The 19,542-nt window shown below is 36.9% G+C and overlaps 1 protein-coding gene across 3 annotated transcripts in view; it reads right to left on the bottom strand.

Annotated features, from left to right (window-relative positions):
• The window catches only part of LOC149537649 (uncharacterized), a 112,980-nt gene that overhangs the window by 50,327 nt on the left and 43,111 nt on the right, over positions 1–19,542 (bottom strand). The gene's annotated exons all lie outside the window — the stretch shown is intronic.

Here is a 19,542-nt window from a genome sequence, read left to right as displayed (position 1 = left end):
GAATCATTGCATCTATGGAGTTAGAGTTGTTGGTAAGCTTTCATCAGATTCAATCCCCGTCCATTTGCTAATCTTTCCATTCATAAGAGTAGGAGTAGAGCAGCAAGTAGTTCAGCAGTTAGAGTTTTGAAGAAGAAAGTAGAAAAGCGGAAACATCATTGGCTGACACACCCTCCATCATTATCACCATCAACATCATTTGGCACTCATATACTTTACCAAACCCAGACATTATCACCATCACACCAAAAGTCCAAGTTATCCTCGAATGAACAACGTAAGGCCGACTACGTGATTAACCAGCAAATCACATCAATATAACTGAATTAGTATCCACAAGTGTAAGGAACATTGGAGTTTTTCTCATGTCTTCATGAGTATTTACTTTTCAAGAGAGGGATTGAGTGTTTGATATTCCACGTCAAGTATTCAATCACTATATGTTATGTAGTAGTACAAAACTGACATCAACAGTAAGGAATCACATAAGCTTTTATTCTTGAAAAGGCTTGACCGATAGTGCAACTCGACAAATCGGGTGTTGGAGACCAAAAGGTATTGGAGGAAGAATTGATATTATAAGCCCATAGGAAAATTCAATTCCAAGGCTAAGACAATGGTAATCAATTAAAAGATAGACAAGCAAATAAGGACTGGAATGTTTAAATTACTGTGCCACAGCCTTCTTTAAAATTCAATAAATACATGAGATCATGAATCTACACCAGACTTTGGACCAAACCTTTGCAAGGATTCTCAGTAAGTAGGTCTCAGTTAAAAACCATACATAGTGAAACTCGTATTATCAAGTCTATTACATAAATGTTTTCAATTGATATATGAAAAAAAGTCTCAAACATAGGCATGATGACGAAAGGGTCATATATGTTATCCCTTGGTAAATTTTTCAAAAAGAAAAAATAATACATACGGTGGAGATTGAAAATTTTAAAAAAATCGTATTAGAAATCAAACTGTACATTTTCAACTATCCCACACCTGACAAGTTATGAACTATCCAAGCTTCCAAAATACCTGAGAATGATTTTGAATTCTGATTTGCCCCAATGAATTTTCATATGTATCATTTTCTTTATAATGGAGAAGCCATATAAGGATATGATGCCTTGACCCCTTCATCCATTTGCAGATTTAGCTTTGCGGGGACTAAATCCTGCAAGGCTATGGGATTTTGGAAGGAAAAACATATATGAAACTGACAATGCCTAGAAATATACATGTGATAATGTGTTTGGAAGGTTTCAAAACCCCATCGATAATTCTGAAGAATGTTCAAAAAAGTAAAAACCAAAATTTCACAAGCCCCCAACTGTCAAAATGTCCAACTCTTAACAGAAAAGGTTTTGTGACATCATGAACTATATGATCTCATCTGGAAAAGAGATTTTGAGATTTTTAGAGTTGAAACAAAATCCACCGCATCTATATATTTAGTCTTCTAAAATATTTCAGCAACTGACTATGCATGTGGCATCATTCTGATTCCTGGTGCCATTATATGCCTATCTAAGGGGCCAAATATGCAGCTTGGGAATGATATTTATAAATCTCAAGATTTAGCATTTCAGTTCTAGGCACAAAATATAGAACAAAATCCTACATTAACAACCACCACCTCCAACGTATCACAGGTGCTCTCAAGAACCCCTTTGACTTCAAATCAACATGATGTAGAAGTCAACATAACATTTACAACTAATTTTATCTATTTGGAAAACATTCTGTTACTTTTTGATTCAGTATAAGAAGGATCTGGTTCAAAGTTGCAGGTTGCTCTCACAAACTTGGGATGTATTGAATCCATGACCAAGCACAAGCCCTACTACAGACAAGGATATGATTGAGGATAAAAATCAACATTAGATCATGCAGTGTGCCAACACTGCAGGCAGAAAAAAAAACACAAGTAAAACCTCACATAATACAAGGGAGGGTTAAAGATACAATCTGTGCATATACCAGAGTTGAAATTCTTGACAGATTAAACCCTAACCAACGTAGCAAGAGGGTCCAAAGCCAAAGATGTTCTTTATTTAAGATCAGTGTCTCGGTGCATTGTAAATCATACAAGCATAAATCTGCAAAAAAAAAACCCAGTTACACCTGATTAATCCTGAATCTCGGAGCTTGCCAAATTTTTCCTTAAAAAAATCCTGATTTTTATAAAAATTGTTGATCCAATTTTCAATGACCATTTTGGAATTTTAAGCACATTAAAATCATATTAAAATCCCTAAAAATGGCCCCAAAAAAATAAAAGTCATCGCAAAAACCTATTAAATCCTGCAAAAAACTCACGATGATGAATCACTTAAACATAGGGATGATGGATGAAAGTGCAGCCAATGAGGAATCAACTTGGACAAAATTTGTAATTCTGCCCCTTTAGTTTTCTTGATGACCTCTGGAAAATCCTAATTGCAGGAGCTGGAGGAGCAATGGTGATCATCAACGAAAATTGAAGGGCCTGCCTCAATCGTCCTACATTATCAGGGAATGTGAGCTAGCGTCAAGGCAGCTAATAAATTTGATTTAATTGTGGTTTCAATATGACCCGAGCACTTTGCACACCTTGCCCCATGGATTTTGATGAGATCAACTATATAATTAATATAATACACTAATTTTAAAATTATAATTTTTATGCACTATTTTTGGGCAGATTCTTGGAATGGTCTCCCTTCAATCTCCTCCTTGGGCAGATTTCCTAATGCACAAATTGCTCTCAAATCATTATGGTGTAAGAAGGTTAGTGATTACCTTAGTGTTTCAGCCAATGATAGTGTTTGTAGGGCGATGTGGAAGGAGATTCCAAAAGACATTGTTCCTATGGATGAGAAAGTTGAATTGGTTAGTATCCTTAACCAAAGACCCATATATATCTCCAACATGGAGGATAAATTAATCTGGTCTTTCAGCAAAAATGGTAAATACTTGGTCGAGCAGGGCTATCTTTCTTTGGTAAATTGGGTAACTCCAGTGACAGCTGTTAATCTCATTTTAGTTTTGACAAGGCAGTGACAAAACACTTGGTCATTATTCAACAAAGAAAAATGCAAGTCAAATGCATAGTGCATGCCGAGTGAATAAAGCGAGCCGAGTAATCAGTGCAAGATGAGTGAACAGAGCATAAGTCTCCAGAAAATATATGACAAGTAGTGCCAAGCACTAATATGTGCCAAGCTGACAGTGCATGCTGAGTCACTTATGTGCCGAGCAATCAGAGTGTGCCGAGTGATTCAGGTGTCGAGCAAACATAGTGTGCAGAGCTATTCATAAGCCGAGTATCAGTAAATAGAGCACAATGAAAGCCGAGCATCAAAGCCTATTGATACCGAGTGAACAGTTTTTGTCATAGATGTTTGTAATGGCACAAACTTCTATGTAAACCGTTTTTGGCCGACATAAACATGAATTTTCAATTATAAGGGATAAGGAGGGAGTCATTTTACGCATCCCTATGCTATTTATGTAACCAATTAGATTAAGGGTAGCATAAGAAGGAAATATGGATCAACCACAGCCATTGATTCTAACCTAATTTCATCTCCATGATGTTTATAAAAGAAAGAAACCCTAAGGGTAACCTAATGTTGTGAAGGAGGATACTAAGGAGAGTGTCTAGTGCAAAGGAAGCATGGAGAAGATGGCTAAGACAGAGTCTTGCAATGAAAAATTAGTTAGAGAGGAACAAAGACAAGTAGTGAAAGGTTAGAGAAGATAGGTCTAATCAAGAGGATGAAGAGATAACTAATAAAGAGGAGATATGACATCAAGCAGTACGGTGCTAACCGAAGGATCAGGTGCTAGATCATTCTAATAGGTGATATAGAGTAAATCTCTTAATAGAGTAGTCTTAACAGGCTTTTATAAATCTCTTAACCGAATGCTTACTTTACTGTGAGTTTAAATCCTCTAGCAAGGTGAGACCTAACAGTCTTTTGTAAGGCTTTAACAAGGCAAACCTCTCACGGGGTAGATCATAGTTTATAATCAAAACATTGTAGCCATAATAGGCCACACTTTACAACTGCAGTAGTGAAGATTTGTGGGTGTCATCCCCACCCCAGCTTTACGTTCTCCTTGGAGGGTTTCTAGGTAACCAAAATCTCATGTGTTATGTGTTGATTTATTTCATGTTTTAGATGTGATGAATGGTTACATATTTCAGTTTACATGTTAAGTTATGAGATGGATGAAGGTGATATGTTTTAGAAGCAAAAGTTTTAAGTGTTGATTCAACACCCCACCCCCCTCTCAGAACTTACTTTCCCATTGTTATTTCCACCAGCAACAAGGAAATTTGATTTTTGTTGGCATGATTCGGTCCTTCCAAAGGCAGGTGCATTCTTATGGCTTGCTTTACAAAACCGAGTTCTTACTGCTGATAGACTCCATAGACTGCACATCTCAAAAAAAATTAAGTGTGGCCGTGTTAGAGAAGATGCAAATCACCTTCTCCTTACGTGTGAATTTACACATGAATGTTGGTGTAGAGTCATGAATAGACTTGGATGGTTAGCCCAGTTCCTACCTCACTATCTTGTTGGTTAAGGGGCTGGCCATGTATGCACAGGAGCTCCTTTTTTGCTGCAATTTGGAGCATTGTTTGTTCTCTTGTGGTGTGGGGCACTTGGTGGGAGAGGAACAAGAGGATCTTCAAGAAGCAATTTACAAATTTAGATAAAGTTTGGGAAGGCATTGGACATTCCATCTCTCTATGCGTTAACTCATATGTTATGAGGACAAATAATCTATCCTCCACATTTTCCTCGAATGATTCCAATGTTCTAAACTGCTGGAAACAGATTTCCATCCCATTTAGAGATGTCTTGGTTGGCAAGTCATCCAAGAAGGAAGCGAGATATCAGGCTCACTGGAATTGCCCTTCTACCTCTTATGTCAAACTTAATATTGACAGGGCATCCAAAGGAAATCCTCGCAGATCGGGAGCAAGCTGCGTTACTCATGACCACTTAAGAAAAATTCAGAGGGCTTGCTACTCTAGACTCCCAGATGGCTCTAATAATTTGGTTGAAGCGCGAGCTTTATTGGAAGGCATTAGAATGGCCCTAGATATGGATATCACTAAGATTCACATTGAAGGTGATTCACAAATTGTGACTCCAGCTCTATCCTCTGTCTCCATTGCTTTCTGGGGGGAGATTTGGAGGCTTCTCCCTAGATTCCAATCTTTCAAGGTTTCTCACTATTTCAGAGAAGAATACCAACTTGCTGATTTACTTGCTAACATGGGGATTAAGTCGATTCAGGGATCTAGGCTCATTGATGGTCCGAGCTTTAACCTTACTTTTATAGAGTCCTCCTTGTCAGCTAAGTTGGCATCTGAACTAGGCCTGTGAGTGCAGATATTGTCAAACACCGTCATGCCTGGGAATATTTTTTCATTTCCTTTTGTAATGGGGCAAGGATAGGAGGTTTTCTTTCTGGCTCTTTCCTCCTTGAGCTTTGGAACCATATTTTATTAATAAAGTATGGGGGCTTGCCACTTTTCTGAAAAAAGAAAAAAAATTATTATGTACTATTTATAGATTGACCTTTAACAAGTAGCAAACCCCTATAGTTTATAATTAATATTATAAAGTAGTTTCAAAATTATAATTGAGTATTAATATATATTGATAGCATAGTATTAGAAAACAGAAAAAATCACGATTCTGTGATTAATCAGGAGCTGGCATGTGCAATGAATTAATCCGAAAAAAATGATATTTTTTGGTCAGCAAATTTCAATTTCTTTTTGTGATTTATCAGGAGATTATTTGGCAAAAATCGAAGGTTGATTGGCCAAAAATGCAAGAAGCTAGCAGAATTTCTAAAAGCAACTCTAGCAGAAGAAATCTGCAACATAATGTGATTCTCTATGAAATCAATGTACGACATTGAAGAGACAGTTGGGAAAGTTGGATCGAAAGTTTTGATAAGTCCCGAAGTGTTGTAGAATCAGGAAGTAGCATGGGAAATAGGCAAATTACAAACCAAGTTTTCCTCTTTCCACGATGAATATATTGTACAGCTTAATTGATACAATTTCTTCTTCAACATTGATTTTGTTTGTATAAATTCCAAATATTTAAATTGTTATGGTATGGAAAAAAAGACTGTAACAAAGTTGCTTTATTTGTTGCGATATGACCTAACAAAGCAGGTAACAAAGTTTTACCTTACTTATTTTGGAGAAAACAAAGAACCCTACAATAGTCATTATGATCATTTTATGCCTGTAAATTATGACATATAAGGTCCTACAATTAATCAAATTGCTAGAACTTTATAACATTACTCAAAATTGAATTCAATAGTTCATGCAATTTAATCTCTATGTTCAACATATATAAAGTTATTTTGGTATATACATTTGTATATATCACTTTACATGTGTATACATGTCAACTTTGCATATAATTGTTTATTGAGTATTTATAATAAAAAGGAGCTTGAGCATTTTAGAAAATAAATTCACGTACTTATGATTTGACGAGATAAGGGGCTTTCTAATGAATGGTTCATAAGACACGACACTAACCAAAGGTTTTGAAAATGGGTTTGCAAGCGAAGTGGCCTTAACCTTGGAGGAAACTTTGTGGTTAAACGTCCTTCAACTGTAATATTGGGATGAGTGACCTCCCAGGAAGTCCCAATGCTTCGCCTCTATGAGTATCACCTAGATGCAATGAGTGCTACGTGTTCCATTCATTTTCAAGAGAGATGGGTTCTCGCAAACTACTACTACTACTACTCATGACACTTGGGTCAATGAATTGAACTCAAAAACAACATAATTGTGTATCTTGATAGCAGCATCACAATTTGACTTCTTGTGAAAAAACCTCCTACTTTTTAGATAATGAGCTTAAGGGGCTTTTCTAATGAATGGTTCAAAAGGAAAAACACTTGGTGAAGGTTTTGCTAATTGGTTTGCAAGCAAAGTGATCTTAACCTTGGAGAGAACTTTGTGGTAAAATGTGCTTGAGTTGTAGTAGTACTGGGATGCGCAACCCTCTGGAATTCTTAATGCTTCGCCTCTATGAGCATCACCTAAATGCAACGAGTGTTAAATGTTCCATTCATTCTCATGAGAGATGGTTTCTTGTGAACCACTACTCATGAAATTTACGTTAATGAGTTTGACTCAAAAACTACATAGATGAGTCTTGATAGCAATATCATAGTTTGACTTGTTGTGGAAAATATATCCTACTTATCAATTGATGTGCTTAAAGGGATTTCTAATTAATTGGTCAGAAGGCACAACACCTAAGGAAGGTTTTGTAAATGAGGTCGCAAGCAAAGTGGGCTTATCCTTAGAGGAAACTCTATTGCTAAGCGTGCTTGAGATGGAGTAGTATTGGGATGGGTGTCCTCTAAGCCCTAGTGTTTCACCATTTAATCTAATGAGAGAGGGATTATTGTGAACCACAACTCATGAAACTTGGGTCAAGGAGTTTGATTCAAAAACTATATAGATGAAGCCCAATAGCAATATCAGAATTGGACTTGTTATGGAAAATATCTTCTACTTATCAATTGATGAGCTTAAGGGTTTTTCTGATGAGTGGTTTGTAAGGCACAACACTTGTTGAAGGGGATTGCAAGCAAGTGGGTTTAACCTTGGAGGAAAAATTTTGGTCAAGCGCACTTGTGCTAGAGTACTATTGGGACGGATGACTTGTCAAGAAATCCCAATGTTTGAACTTTGTGAGGATCACCTGGATGGAATGAGTGCTAGGTGTTCCATTCATTGTAATGAGAGGTGGAACCTTGTAAACAAGTACTCGCGAAACTTGGATCAATGAGTTTCACTAAAAAATTACCATAAACATAGCAAGTACCTTTCATTTGGGATACATAACATCCATAACCACACTTACAAGGTATTATGTATGTGCCTTCATGCATGAGTGTCTTTTTAAATGCATGAAAAAAGTTGGAGCACTATGAACCTGATACAGGAAATCAGTAGATTTTATAAGTTATTCACAGAACAAAAGAAATCCATTATTGAAGTAAATGGAAAGAAATGTTCCTTTCAATGTACTCATTGAGCTCGCACAGTTAAATAAGAGCAACTTATACAAAAACACAAATGTCGAGTTCAGAAATGAGGTTCAGAGCTTGTAAGGCAATATGAACTACCATCAAGTAATGCCTGGTAAGAACCAGCAGGATGGTCTTCAGATAGTTTGCAAAAGCAGCGAACTGAAAGAAGAATTAAAGACTAAACTGAAATATTTGAAGGATGAGCTAGTATGAAAAAAGTTAGCAGTAGCAAGGAATTGACCAACCAGAAATTTATAGATGAAAGCATGATAGTAGAATCATAGCCCAATGCCACTTGGGCTAAGCGAAATCTGTCTGGATAGAACTCTACAGTAACAATGAAGTGAGAAAGATCATCTAGCAAAGTTTAAAGCAATGATGAAGTGAGTAAGATCAGGTCAAGGCCAATTAGTAGAGAACAAGTCAAGCCGGGAGTCTGGCCAGCAAAGCTTAAATGAGACTTGAGTGGGAGAATAAGTGATTAAAGAAGAAGAATGTTGATGTGTGAGAATCTCTACTTGACTCTCCCTCAGTTTCTGCAAAGGCCTGCTCTAAAGATATCGTCATCCTTTTTCTTGCCCATGTCTTTTGCATCTGTCTTCCAAGAAAGATGACCTTCATACCAGCTCCAAAGTATTATTGCCAAGGAAGCAACCAATCTTATATGGGCTACATGTAGACACATATTTAAAGATTGCTACTGTTCATTATAAAATAAATCAAGATGACATGTTTCATACGAATTTACAACTAGAGTAATATACATTGGCTAATTTAAGTTTAAATTGCTATTGTATATTACGTACTACACATAAATGTATACAACTCTGACAACCTACTTTATGTGAACATTTTATGTTGATTGCAGTAGCAGCTGTCTCTAATCTATTGATGGATTGTCTTGCTTATTTTTACAGGAAACCTTGAACATTAATGATATTCAGAAGATATTCCTGTCCCCAGGTGTGGTATCTCAATCATGAATACATTTTATTAAACTAAATGGTATTTCTTGTGCATGATTGTATCTACTTCTTATTGCAAATTGTATAGAATAGTTGTTCCTTCTTGAATTTACCCCAAAATAAATTTTAATGAATACTCTACTAAGGTTTTGGATAGCTTTTGTTACTTTATTCAGCAGTATTACAGCTATTGGCTTCTTTACTATTACAATAAGCAAAGATGAACAAGTGATACAAACATTAAAGAAGTTCAGAAACTTCGTCGCAAAATTCAGTAGGAAATGGAGCTAGCGGCAGAAAAAAATGTGAAATAAAATCATTGGGTTATGTCAAAACAAGGTGATGACCAAAGTATTGGGTAGTTTTACTGCAAAATGAGAGATCCTTCAAAGAATAATTTTCGGATAACAGAAATAAGACTTGTTAGCAGCAGATTTCACCCCCTCCCATTTTGAAATTTTCCACTATGCAACCCAAATGCTCTTCAAGTCGCCTTGTCGCTACTTTTGCTAAAGCCAAAACGTGCATCATTGCATTGTCGCAAGTTCTACAAAGTCCACAAGTAGCGACGATGGTCTCAATGCTTTTATATTCCTGTGACCCAGCGACATTGCTGCTCAGTCACCCTTTCCCAAAGTTGAAAACTTTCGACTAAAGCTCTACAATTTTGCAAAGCAAGCAATTGTCTAATGGTGGGTTTCTCAAAGCACAATCATCATGATGTTACTTTGCATTTAATGAGACAATCCTAACATTAACTTGTTATGGGACATATTTTTGAATTTGGTGCAAAGCATGTCTTGCCATGAGGTGGTAAAGTACAAGATTTAAATTTCTCATCCGCCACCATCTTTAATAGTTAATTGAAGCAGTTATAAATAAGGTACAAACTCATTCTTTGACCACCTTGTTCTCCAATGATCATCTTACAAGTTATGCCAGCTGCAAATTTTCTTATGTCGAAATGGGAATTCCTGTTCCAGAGGGATACAATAATGAAGAACCTAAACTTGTGCTCCAACCTGGTCTAACAGAAGTAGAAATGGAATAATTCAACATCATCTCCATTATGCTCACCACCGCTTGGGATTTAAGGACCAGCCACGCCCATTAGGAGAGCGACATTTTCAAGCTAGGAGAAAGGGACAGCCTTGAATTCGACTTTATATTAGCCTAAGTGGAAGAGGAAAGGACCCTGGACTTTATGGTAGACCTCTTCAACCTATTGCATGTAAACGTGGATGATGAAGGGGAAGTAGAAGACAAAGAAAATGTGGAGGTGGACCCAGATGGAATCTAAAGCATCACCTTTTTTTATAATGGAAACAAGGTTTTTTCCGTTCTTTTTAATAACCATCGTTGTAAGGGATAATGGTGGAGTTATATAACATGTCTAAGTGTAAATAAGGGTAAGTAAGAAAAAGGGGGGGAAGAATATAAAAAAACATAATTTTCGCTTTGACTGCAATGTAAAGGCTTTGATCTTTTTAGTTCTCAAATGAATGTAATATCGGAATTTTGTGTTGCCATTCTCCGGCCTCTGTTTCATTGCTTTGTGTGAATTACTTCCATTTCCAAAAAATTACCAAAGTTGTGCATTACGTTATTACAATAGGTGAGTGTTTTGAAGCTCATCTCCCCTATTGGCAATACGGAAAGTTCTTATATAAATGAACTTTGTTTCCTTTGCATTCATCGTCTTGTTTGGGTTGAATTCAATTTTACTATTTTGTGTACATGATAATTTCCTTTCTTTGCTTTCTGGTTAAAAGTGCATTGGCATTCATTCATTGCATATCTTACACGAGGGAGTTGTACCTCTAAAAGTCAAAGCTGGGATCAGCGTAATTGTGTTCCCCATCTATTTGTTGCAAATGTTTTGTTATTTGTTTGTTGCAAGTGTTTCCCATATGTTTGAGTGAGCAGTTTGTTATCTTTTTTGGGCCTATAGAGTCATCTCGAACACTTAAAATTTAAGGTGACAAAACATTTACCAACAAATAATCTGGCATCTCCAGTAGGGAAGATCAAACCATTGGTATTGTGTTGCTTTTATTCCCCACAATCTTGCTTTTAAAGTTGGTGACTCCATTTTAGCTTTTGGAAGAAATCAGTTGATTTGAATTGATGAAGTGGGCTGCAAACACGATATCTGGTGAATTGTTTACCTACGATATCAATGTTCAAATTCTAGAGATTCTTGCATAAACTCGAAAGAGTTGTATGCAAACCAAAAGCCATCTTATTCATTGAGATTGAAAGAATATATCCAATGATGGAATATCAACAACCACCATAACCATGAATTTGAAATGTTTATGTGGCTAAAATTTAAAAAACAACAAATTAAACTAAACTATTCAAAACTAGGTGTCTAATTACCCCAACTTGTCGGGGTCATAACTTTTGACCCGTAGCTCAGAATTTCAAACCGCTTACACCGTTGGAAAGAAGAACTAAAAACCTAGTTCAGTCCCTAAAACAATGAGTCTACGGCTGCCCAGTTTTAGGGAGCGATTACAGTTTTGGCTTGAAATTTTGAGCAGAAGACCTCTGAAAAGGCCAAACAAAAAGATATAGAAAAACTATTAAAAAAAATATGAAAAATACTTTCAAAAAGATTAGATCTTCTATATAATCTAGATCATTCCTCCCCTTAAGAGGCAATCGGCCCCATTGCATCAATCTTCTATAGTAAATGAGGGAATTGTGTTGCAACCTGTTCCTTGGTTAACCATTTGCCTTGATGAGAGAATTGACCAACAAGAACCACCCTATATAGTGGAAGTTTTTGATTTCTCAAAGATTTCAGCATGACTTCAGTGACATGATCACACTGTAATGGCATAGTAGTGGATGGATTCAATTCAGTAGCATGAATATGTTCAGCAGCTTGAGAAATGTCCAATAATGGAGGAAAATAGGGTCGCAACAGTTCCACATTCAAAATTGGATGTATTCCCAAAAACTTTGGCAGATCAAGTTCAAAAGCATTCTCACCAACTTGTTTCTTAATGGTATATGGCCCATACCAAATAGGACGAAGCTTTCAATAAGGTCCTTGTAGGCGCTCCTTCTGAAGATGTAGCCATACCTTGTCACACACCTTGAAATGATGGGGAGTTCTATGCTGATCATGTCTTTCCTTATACATCTTGTTGCTCTGTTCTAAAATATCATGAACTTGTTGCTGTAACTTTTTGATCTTCTCAATAAATTTGTCTGCTTTATCTGCCTCCTTTTTAGTATTGCGTGGCTAACTAGATTGCAAGATTGGTAGTGCTACATCTATGGGTGCCAATGGTTGATACCCAAGACAAACCTCAAATGGATTGTGTCCTATAGTAGTGTGAAGTGCACGGTTGTAGCTAATGTTGGACATAAGGCAAGCTCTCATCCCATGTACGTGGATGTTTAGAGTGGTACATTCAAAGAATGTGGATAATCATTCTATTGACTACCTCTGTTTGGCCATCTATTTGAGGATGGAATGCTGTAGACTTTGTCAACTTGGTGTCCATTCTAGTCCATAATGAAAACCAAAAATTGCTAAGGAACTTGCTATCCCTGTCTGAAATAATGCTTTTTGGCAACCCAAAATGCACCCAAACATGTTCAAAAAATAACTTAGCAATCTCCTCTGTGAGATCAATTTTTTACAAGCCATCTTAGAAAATCTATCTACTACTACATATATACAGTCATTTCCCCTTCTGCTACTTGGAAGCCCAGACATAAAGTCCATTGAAACAGAATGCCATGGCTTCTCAGGAATAGGTAATGGTAGATAGAGGCCCAATTTACGATTTGCAAACTTTGCAATTGCGTAAGCAGCACAAGATTTTATATATGAAATGATATCATGTTTCATTTTTGGCCAATAGAAATACTTTTGAAGAATTGCAGTAGGCTTACCAATACCAAAATGTCCTGTCACCCAGCTATAGTGTGCTTCCCATATCAATTTCTTTCTTTCTTCACTGGGGACACATACGTGACTAATATAACAAAGTAACCCATCCTGTACATAAAAGTCAGGAACATTCTTCCCTTCTAAGGCTGCATTGTAAATGTTACAAAAATCAGGATCCTTACCATATAGTTGAGCCCAAGTTTCTGTTTGGTGGCCACATGAATCCAACACCATTGTCAAACCGATGATTGGGGGCCTACTCAAACAATCTGCTACCTTATTAGTGCTGCCCTTTTTATGACGAATGTTGAGGTGAAATTGTTGCAAACAAGCTGACCACTGCTGATGCCTATCATTTTGCAACTTCCCTTGTGTTTGTAGGAATTGCAGAGGTTTATGATCTGTATGTATCACAATTTCTTCTCCCAAAATATAGTGCTTCCACTGTTTACAGGCCTAAACAATGGCATACAACTCTCCTTATCATAGGTGGGGTACCTACGAACTGTTTCAGAAATGTCTCACTATGATATGCAACGGGATGCCTGTGTTGCATGATTACAGCACCAAGACCGTAATCTAATGCATCTATTTCTATTTCAAATGACTGTTGCAAATCTAGAAGAACCAAAACTGGAGTTGAACATAATCTAAGTTTTAAATCCTCAAATGCTTTTTTGTTTTTCCTCTGTCCACTAAAATTTTGCTTGTATTCCACCTTTGAGTGATTGATTAAGAGGCCATGCTAAATGTGAAAAACCAAATACAAATCTATGATAAAAGTTGGCTAGACCCAAAAAACTGTGAAGTTCTGTGAAATTCTGAGGTGGCCAATCTCTGATTATTTGTATCTTTGTAGGGTCCACATGAACACCCTCACGATCAATGATGTACCCTAAGTACTGGATGCTTTGCATACCAAAAGAGCACTTGTCTATGTTGGCATAGAGTTATGTTTTTGCAAACTCAAGAGTACTTGTTCAACATGTTGCAAGTGTTCAAACCAAATTTTACTAAATATGAGAATATCATCCAAATAGACAACTACAAAAGAATCAATGAAGGGTCTAAGAACATCTTTCATCAACCTCATGAATGTGGCCGGTGCATTTGTCAGGCCAAAAGGCATAACCAGCCATTCAAACAAACCTTCCTTAGACTTAAATGCAGTCTTCCATACATCTGCTAGGTCAATTGGTACTTGGTGATATCCAGACTTCAAATCAATTTTTGTAAAGAACTTAGCCCCCTTAAGTTGATCCAAAAGGTCATCAATTCGAGGAATTGGATATCTGTTTTTCACAATAATTTTGTTAAGTGCCCTATAATCAATACAAAGTCTCCATGTCCCATCTTTCTTTCTTGCCAAAACTATAGGACTGCCACAAGGTGAAGAGCTTGGCCTAATATGTCCTTTTTCAATCAATTCCTGAATCTATATCATAATTTCATCATTTTCCAAAACTAATCTCCTATATATTGGTTCATGAGGCAATGGTGTTCTCGGAATTAGATCAATAGAATGCTTCACTTGGTAATGTGTTGGAACTCCTGCTAGTGATTTAAACAGACTATGGTATTCTTCTAAGAGTTTATCCATCTCCTTTTTCTGGTCTTTCTGGTCTAATGTGGTCTCCACCTTAGTATGTGAAAGGACAATTGACTTTGTTGTCTCAGAACGAATCATGAGGAGTACAAAAGTTCTAGTTTGAGCAATTAAACGTTTACATTGTTTAGCAGTAATTAACGAAGCAGCTTGAGTTGGGCATACCTCTGGTATTCGATATCTTTTTCCACCAAGCTTTATTGTGACACTGCGTGGTCTGGATTCATACACCCCATGCCTTTGATACATGTATGGTTGTCCCAGCAAAACATCACATACATCTAAAGGTGCTACATCACAGATTATTTCATCCTTGAATGGTTTGATTGAGTATGATAGCTGACACTGCTGATTTATCTAAATATCTTTTCCTTCACTAACCCATCCCATAGAGTATGGTTGTGGGTGTCTTATCATTTTTAAACTTAATCTCTTGGTTGTCTCCATAGAAATTAAGTTCTTTTGGCTCCCACTATCAACAATAAAATGTAGAGACTTTCCATCAACCCACATCTGTGAATGGAACAATCTCTCCTCGTCTTCTCATGGAACTACTTTTGTTGTTGCAACAATGGCATACGGGTCTACTTCTATTACGGACTCATTTTCAGGAGTTTCCATTGGTGTGGATTCAGGCTCAACTTCCTCTCCTCGTATTTCTGTCATCAAATTCTTAATTCTTCAACAGTCCTTTGTGTTATGAGTTGGACTCCTACGTATCTCACACCACATGCCCATATCTGTTTGGGTCTTTTTGGTAGCCCACCATGTATTCTTGGGTGGATTTGAGGGAGGGTACTTCCCCACTGGTTTTCCCCCAAATTTATTACTACCTTCACCCCCTAGCTTATTATTTGAAAAGTAATCCCCTTTTTCCTTTCTGTTTTAACTCATTTTTTGTAGCATATTTGTAAGCAGTTGCCAATGATTCAATATTCAAGAATTCCATTTCAGTTTGAATGTATCTATGAAGCCCACTATGATATTTCAGAATTTGATGCTTCTCTAAATCTTCTATACCAAGTTTTGCAGAAAGTGCATGGAATGTATTGGTGTAATCTTGCACAGATTGGTCCCTTTTTTGTCGAAGCAACTGCCACTCTATATATTTCTGTTCATATACATCTTCAGGCAAGTATGCTTCTTTTATGTGTTCCAAAAATTCCCCCCAAGTGGGTTTGTTATCAAATAGTATTTCCAACTCTTCTCCTGCCTCACTTTCTTTATTCAATACTCTAGTTTCCCATGCTAGTTTGACATGAACTTCGGCTTTCCAGAGGGGAAATGTTATTTTTTCCGCATCAGAAGAATTATTTACAAAGAAATATCATTCTAACTTGGATAACCAATTACCAACAACATCAACATCGACTTTTCCTTCAAAATTTGGGATATCAAAGTTCAGTTGTACTTTAAAAGGGGTGTTCCCATGAAATGGTGCTACTGAATTCGGCACTTGTGTTTTCAAAATTTCTAAAAACTTATCATATCTTCTCGCTACCTGGCCAAAGCCTCTTCCACCATCTTCTTCACAGAGTCTGCCGAAGTATCCGACATCTTTGGTTTTGTGCGCCACAAAGGAAGGTATTCCGACGGATTTCTTGTAGCCAATCATAGCCTTTGATACGAGGTTCTTGTATTAGTTGGCATACAGGAGCGTTCCTGCTCTGATACCACTTATCTGAATTGATGAAGTGGGCTGCAAACACAATATCTAGTGAATTGTTTACCTACAATATCAATGTTCAAATTCTGCAGATTCTTGCAAAAAACTCGAAAGAGTTGTATGCAAACCAAAAGCCATCTTATTCGTTGAGATTGAAAGAACATATACAATGATGGAATATCAACGGCCACCATAACCACGAATTTGAAATGTTTATGTGGCTAAAATTTAAAAAACAACAAATTAAAATAAACTATTCAAAACTAGGTGTCTAATTAACCCAACTTGTCGAGGTCATAACTTTTGACCCATAGCTCGAAATTCGAAACCGCTTATGCCATTGGAAAGAAGAACTAAAAACCTAGTTCAATCCCTAATATAGTGAGCCTACAGCTACCCAGTTTTAGGCACCGATTACAATTTTGGCTTGAAATTTCGAGCAAAAGACCTCTGAAAAAGCCAAACAAAAAGATATAGAAAAACTATAAAAATATGAAAAATACTTTCAAAAAGATTAGATCTTCTATATAATTTGGATCATCAATATTATAAATGATAAGGTGCTACAATCATGTTGGAATGCATAACCGAAGCCAAGAATTTAAAATTGCGGCCCTCTAAGGATTATCAATCGGCCTCACTCCAAGAATGCCTAAAGCAAAAATTGTGTTACCTAAAAGACCCTGAGTTGCAGAAACCCAAACCTTGGAAAGGTATCACCACAGTCATGTTGTGAAACCAATTGCATGCTCACCTCTCTCTCCCAAACACAACCTCAAAGATGGATCCACAAAAAGAAGTCCAAAGCACACAAGAAAAGCATCACTTTCTTTGGGAATTCACCTATTCAGGAAACAAGAGAAATGACGACTCTTCTTCCTCTTTCGAGCAGCTTGATCCCATGCTCGGAAAAAGTAGCATCTACAAACCTATGACTAGTCTTAACACTAAAAAATTGGTGGAGGCCCTGAACGAACAGGAGGCCCATCGAGTTTCAGCCAAAGGGCATACGAAGCGCTCTTAATGCCTCGCTTGTACCTGTTAGCTTCACAGTCATCAATAATCTTGAGAATGAAAAAGTCTAGACAACCCATGCACAGGAGAAATGATGGAGAAAAGAATCATGTCTTAAAAACTTCAATTCATTTAAAGAAACAAGAGGGCCCCTCTCAAATATAGTTGGCATTCGCCTATCCGCAAGCTTCTTTCCAATAAACAAGCATAAAGATCAACAATCAAGAGTCCTTCATAGAAAATGGCTCGACATGTCCATGACGTGTAATGCGGAGTTAATCACCAATGAACCATTTTTCTTGGCTGTGTTGCATGAACATGGGCCATTATGGAGGAAAGGTTCTTTTTTCTCACAAATTGTGAATGGGTTTGTATAAAGGTGAAACCCCTCCCTATTTTGTAAATTTTGTACACGTATTTTCTTGTGTTCGATTTTCACTTTTGTTGTGTGCTCTATCTCCTTTCCCCTGCAAGCAATCTCTTTATGCTTTAGCTTTGCACCTGATGACTAAGGCACTAGTTCATCTCCCCATTCGATTCTGGGCTCTCTTCGTCCTTATTAGTCCTCCCCATTCAGAGCCAATGTGAGCAGCAAATTTCACCACCTCCCATTTTGAAATTTTCCACTTTGCAACCCAAATGCTCTTCAAGTCCCCTTGTCACTACTATTGCTAAAGCCTTAACCCACCTCACATTATCGCAAGTTCTACAAAGTCTGCAAGTAGCGATGATGGTCTCATTGGTTTCATGTTCTCGTGACCTAGCGACATTGTCACTCAATCCCCTTTTCTCGAAGTTGAAAACTTCCAACAAAAGCTTTGAAACTGTGCGAAGCAAGCAACTATCTAATGGTGGGTTTCTTAAAGCAAAGCCATCATGATGCTACTTTGCATTTAATGAGACAATCCTAGTGTAATCTTGAAATGAGACATATTTTTTAATTTGGTGCAAAGCCCATCTTGTCATGAAGGTACAAGACTTAAATTTCTCGTGTGCCACCATCTTTAATAGTTACTTGAACTAAATATAAATAAGGTACAAACTCATTCTTGGCCACTTTATTCTCTAACGATCATCTTGCAAGTATGCTTGCTGCAAATTCTCTTATGTCAAGATGTGAATTCTTATTCCTGGGATTTGAGAACTAGCCATGCCTATTAAGAGAGCGACATTTTTGAGCTGGAAGGAGAGGGACGGCACTAAATTTGGCTTTATATTAGCCAAAGTGGAAGAGGAAAGGGCCATGGACTTTTTAGTAGACCTCGACCTATTGCATGCAAACGTGAACGAGGAACGGGAAGTGGAAGATGAAGAAAACGCGAAAGTGGACCTAGATGGAATCTAAAGCATCGCCTTTTTTATAACAGAAATGGGCTCGTTGTCATTCTTTTTTGTAATTGTCATAAGGGATAATGGTGGGGAGTTATATAAGCATGTCTTATTGTAAATAGGAGTAAGTAAGAAAAAGGGGGGAAGAATATAAAAAAGCATAATTTTGGTTTTGTCTGCAATGTAAAGACTTGTTTTTTTGGAGTTCTCATATGAATGCAACATCGGAATTTTGTGTTGCCATTCTTTGGGCCTCAGTTTCATTGCTTTGTGTGAAATACTTCAATTTCCAAATAATAATTGATGTTGTGCATTACGTTATCTTTAAATAACAATAAGTGAGCATTTTGAAGCTAATCTCCCATGTTTGCAGTACAGAAAGTTTTTATCTAAATGAACTTTGTTTCCTTTGCACACATCATCTTGTTTGGGTTAAATTCAATTTTATCGTTTTCTGTACATGTTAATTGACTCTCTTTTTTTTCTGGTTAAAAGTGCACTGGCATTCATTCATTGCATATCTTACACAAAGGAGTTGTACCTCTAAAATTCAGAGATGGGTTTGGCATAATTGTGTTTTTGGGCCTATAGAGTCATCTCAAACACTTAAAATTTAAGGTGACAAAACATTTACCAACAAGGCTTTCAGTTAAAAGAAAAGAGCATCAAAGTAGTCTTATGAAAAACCGAATTACCAAAGATTGTCTATTTAGAACAAGCAATACAAATTCAAATGTAGCTCAAGACAGTTTGCAGGGTAATTTTGCATCAAGGTGAAAGTACTGTGCTTGTCACCTAGAAAATTAAGTGAAGAGATTAGAATAAAGGTGTCCAATTGAAGTGATGGCCAAAGTACGTGCCATTTTCAGTGAGCCCAACCACTGTCGATTTAAATAGGATTTCAAGATAAGATAGACAGGATGTATCCCATAAGAAAACCAAGAAGCGTAATAGAGGTTTTATACAC

This window comes from Cupressus sempervirens, chromosome 9 (assembly GCF_028749045.1).
Source record: "Cupressus sempervirens isolate cs-2001-9-10 chromosome 9, ASM2874904v1, whole genome shotgun sequence".
Taxonomy (NCBI): Eukaryota; Viridiplantae; Streptophyta; class Pinopsida; order Cupressales; family Cupressaceae; genus Cupressus; species Cupressus sempervirens.
This window is presented reverse-complemented; position numbering and strand designations above follow the sequence as displayed.